The 5,000-nt window shown below is 32.0% G+C and overlaps 1 protein-coding gene across 1 annotated transcript in view; it reads left to right on the top strand.

Moving 5' to 3' along the window:
* The first annotated feature begins 3,528 nt into the window (after positions 1-3,528).
* Positions 3,529-5,000, top strand: part of Uro (Urate oxidase) — a 27,654-nt gene continuing 26,182 nt past the window's right edge. The window contains exon 1 of the mRNA XM_070138251.1: positions 3,529-3,662. The gene's annotated coding sequence lies outside the window, so the exon portion shown is untranslated. The remainder of the gene's footprint in view (positions 3,663-5,000) is intronic.

The raw sequence follows: 5,000 nt of genomic DNA on the forward strand, positions 1-5,000 counted from the left end.
GTGAATGGGTCTACAACTGGCACTGAATCCGTCGTTTTCATCGATGTCATTTTACTTCATAACCTTCTTGTGAACTTCAGTCGCTGACCGGTCCGGTTCTGTTACTAAATATAGCCTACGTGACCTCTTCTTAATTATTTTTCGAAAATTATCAGGAATATTTCATAACATTTAGGCAAATCAGGCAGCAAAACACACACACACACACACAGACACTCACACTCACACTCACACAGACACTCACACTCACACACTCACACACACACACACAACCGTTAATAATAATGAATTACAATAAATCTCATAAAAATAAAAAATAAGGTCAGTCAAACAGAGCTTTGGATAAGCCTATTCATCCCAAATATCCGGATAGGCACGGACTGGCAACCCCTCTGTTTATTAAAGGCAGACACACGGCTGTACTTTCCTCACAATAAAGCCGTTATCTCTTCAGGACACGTCTCTTACTATCGATCACGTGTTAGTACTTGCATTTTTAATTCTATTTATGATTATGTACTGAACACTTCTGGTTTTCCTGTGTGTGTTTTTGTTGTTTTATGATACACATGTAGATACATGCATGCATATACATAGACACGCACACGCAGGTATGAATAAGAATATATATATATATATATATATATATATATATATATATATATATATATATATATATATATATATATATATATATATATATATATATATATATATATATATATATATATATATATATATATATATATATATATATATATATATATATATATATATACACATATATATACATATATATGTATATATATATATATATATATATATATATATATATATATATATATATATATATATATATATATATATATATATATATATATATATATGTCTATCTATTTATTGGTCTGTTTATTTAATCTATGTATCTATTTATCTGTATTTTTGTCTATCATTCATTTATTCATTTCTTCATCGTCAATCTATCAATCACTCACTCACTCAATCAATCATTTAATCTATTTATCTATCTATCTATCTATAAATCAAATCGACCAACCCACGAATAAGAATAAAGACTAAATAAAAGAATATAATTTAAAAAAACGAAAAAACATCAAATAAAAAAAGACGAAACGAAGGAATATAAAAAAAACGAAAAAACATCAAATTAGAAAAAAAAACGAAAGACTACAATATCCTTTTTTTTTTTTAACGAAAAGCATCAAATTAGAAAGAAAAGACGAAACGAAAGAATATTATTAAAAAAAAAAAAAAAGAAATGTGGAGAGGAGGCGGAGGAGAAAACGAACACAGAAGACGAAACGATAGAATATGATAAAAAAAAAAATAACGAGAAATGTGGAGAGGAGAAAACGAACACAAAAGACGAAACGAAAGAATTTAAATTAAAAAAAAAAACGAATGTGGAGAGGAGGCGCCAAGGATGGAGAAAACGGACACAAGAGACGAAACGAAATAAATATATATATAATAATAAAAAAACGAGAAATGTGGAGAGTAAGTGCCCAGGATGGAGAAAACGGACACAGAAGACGAAACGAAAGAATATGATTTAAAAAAACGAAAAAAAACATCAAATTAGAAAAAAAAGACGAACCGAAAGAATATAATGATAAGGAGAAATGTGGACAGAAGACGAAACGAAAGAATTTGATATAAAAAAAACGAGAAATGTGTAGAGGACACAGAAGACGAAACGAAAGAATATAATAAAAAAAATAACGAGAAATGTGGAGAAGAGAAAACGGACACAGAAGACGAAACGAAAGCATAATGTGAAATGTGGATAGGAGGCGCCCAGAATTAAGAAAATGGACACAGAAGACGAAACGAAAGCATAATGTGAAATGTGGATAGGAGGCGCCCAGGATTAAGAAAATGGACACAGAAGACGAAACGAAAGCATAATGTGAAATGTGGATAGGAGGCGCCCAGGATTAAGAAAATGGACACAGAAGACGAAACGAAAGCATAATGTGAAATGTGGATAGGAGGCGCCCAGGATTAAGAAAATGGACACAGAAGACGAAACGAAAGCATAATGTGAAATGTGGATAGGAGGCGCCCAGGATTAAGAAAATGGACACAGAAGACGAAACGAAAGCATAATGTGAAATGTGGATAGGAGGCGCCCAGGATTAAGAAAATGGACACAGAAGACGAAACGAAAGAATATAATAAAAAAAATAACGAGAAATGTGGAGAAGAGAAAACGGACACAGAAGACGAAACGAAAGCATAATGTGAAATGTGGATAGGAGGCGCCCAGAATTAAGAAAATGGACACAGAAGACGAAACGAAAGCATAATGTGAAATGTGGATAGGAGGCGCCCAGGATTAAGAAAATGGACACAGAAGACGAAACGAAAGCATAATGTGAAATGTGGATAGGAGGCGCCCAGGATTAAGAAAATGGACACAGAAGACGAAACGAAAGCATAATGTGAAATGTGGATAGGAGGCGCCCAGGATTAAGAAAATGGACACAGAAGACGAAACGAAAGCATAATGTGAAATGTGGATAGGAGGCGCCCAGGATTAAGAAAATGGACACAGAAGACGAAACGAAAGCATAATGTGAAATGTGGATAGGAGGCGCCCAGGATTAAGAAAATGGACACAGAAGACGAAACGAAAGAACATAATTTAAAAAAACGAAAAAAAACATCAAATTAGAAAAAAGACGAAACGAAAGAATATAATAATAAAGAGAAATGTGGAGAATAGGCGCCCAGAATAGAGAAAACGGACAGAAAAGACGAAACGAAAGAATATAAAAAGAAAAAGAAAAATAACCCAAATTGGAAATAAAAGACGAAACGAAAGAATATATGTGGAGAAGAGAAAACGGACACAAAAGACGAAACGAAAGAATATAAAAAGAAAAAAAAAACACCAAATTAGAAAAAAAGACGAAACGAAAGAATATAATGATAAGGAGAAATGTGGAGAAGAGAAAACGGACAGAAAAGACGAAACGAAAGAACATATTAAGGAGAAATGTGGATAGGAGGCGCCCGGGATTGAGAAAACGGACACAGAAGACGAAACGAAAGAATATAAAAAGAAAAAGAAAAAAAACCCACAAAATTTGAAAAAAAGACGAAACGAAAGAATATAATAATAACGAGAAATGTGGAGAATAGGCGCCCAGAATGGAGAAAACGGACAGAAAAGACGAAACGAAAGAATATAAAAAGAAAAAGAAAAAAAAAACACCAAATTAGAAAAAAAGACGAAACGAAAGAATATAATAATAAGGAGAAATGTGGAGAACAGAAAACGGACACAGAAGACGAAACGAAATAATAATAAGGATAAATGTGGAGAACAGAAAACGAACACAAAAGACGAAACGAAAGAATATAAAAAGAAAAAGAAAAAAAAAAACACCAAATTAGAAAAAAGACGAAACGAAAGAATATAATAATAAGGAGAAATGTGGAGAAGAGAATACGAACACAAAAGACGAAACGAAAGAATATAATAAGGAGAAATGTGGATAGGAGGCGCCCGGGATTGAGAAAACGGAGACCCTACCTTTCGGTCTCGTCTCCCAGACCTTCAGTCCGCCTCTGACTCTCTCCTTCGACGGACCTTCTCACGGACGCTGGACTCCAGGATAAGGTCCTCCTGAGTGGTAAGTTTGTTTGTTTTTGTTTGTTTGTTTACCTTTTCCTTTGTTTTCTTTCTCATTTTCTTTGGTTATTTGTTTGTTTTTGTTTGTTTTTCTTTCTAATTTTCTTTCGTTATTTATCCACTATAAGGTCCTCTCGAGTGGTAAGTTTGTTTGTTTTTGTTTGTTTTCCTTTCTTGGTTTTCTTTCGTTATTTATCCAAGATAAGGTCCTCTCGAGTGGTGAGTTTGTTTGTTTTCCTGTTTCTTTTTTTCTTTCTAATTTTCTTTCGTTATTTATCCACGATAAGGTCCTCTCGAGTGGTAAGTTTGTTTGTTTTTGTTTGTTTGTTTTCCTTTTCCTTTGTTTTCTTTCTAATTTTCTTTCTAATTTCTATTTTTTTCTAATTTTCTTTGGTTATTTGTTTGTTTTTGTTTGTTTTTCTTTCTAATTTTCTTTCGTTATTTATCCACGATAAGGTCCTCTCGAGTGGTGAGTTTGTTTGTTTTTGTTTGTTTGTTTTCCTTTCTTTGTTTTCTTTCTAATTTTCTTTCGTTATTTATCCAAGATAAGGTCCTCTCGAGTGGTGAGTTTGTTTGTTTTTGTTTGTTTGTTTTCCTTTATTTATTTTTTCTTTCTATTATTATTATTATTATTTCTATTATTATTTTTCTGGTCCTATAGTGGCTTGTGTTTTAAACCTTTTTTTTTAATCCTTTTCCTTTTCCTTTTTTCTTTCTAATTTTCTTTCGTTATTTATCCACGATAAGGTCCTCTCGAGTGGTAAGTTTGTTTGTTTTTGTTTGTTTTCTTTCTAATTTTCTTTCGTTATTTATGTTATTTATCCACGATAAGGTCCTCTCGAGTGGTAAGTTTGTTTGTTTTTGTTTGTTTTCTTTCTAATTTTCTTTCGTTATTTATGTTATTTATCCACGATAAGGTCCTCTCGAGTGGTAAGTTTGTTTGTTTTTGTTTGTTTGTTTTCCTTTTCCTTTTTTTCTTTCGTTATTTATCCAAGATAAGGTCCTCTCGAGTGGTGAGTTTGTTTGTTTTGGTTTGTTTTCCTTTTTTCTTTCTAATTTTCTTTCGTTATCTATTTTTGAGGGGGGGGAGGGGTGTAAGAGGACCTCTTGTGTTTTTATTTTCTATTCTTTTTCTTCCTTTCTTTTTTTGGAGGCGTTTTACTTTCTTTCCTTCCTTTCTGAGGGGGCTGTTTCGTAAAAGTACCTTTGTGTTGTTTTTATTATTTTTAATTTTTTTGTTTTTTATTATTATTTAATTTATTTATTTTATAATTTGTTTGAGGGTGTTTCTTTTTTTCTTTCTTTTCCTTCTTTCTTTCTTTCTTTCTTTTTTTGATGG

This window comes from Penaeus vannamei, chromosome 24 (assembly GCF_042767895.1).
Source record: "Penaeus vannamei isolate JL-2024 chromosome 24, ASM4276789v1, whole genome shotgun sequence".
In the NCBI taxonomy this organism is placed as follows: Eukaryota; Metazoa; Arthropoda; class Malacostraca; order Decapoda; family Penaeidae; genus Penaeus; species Penaeus vannamei.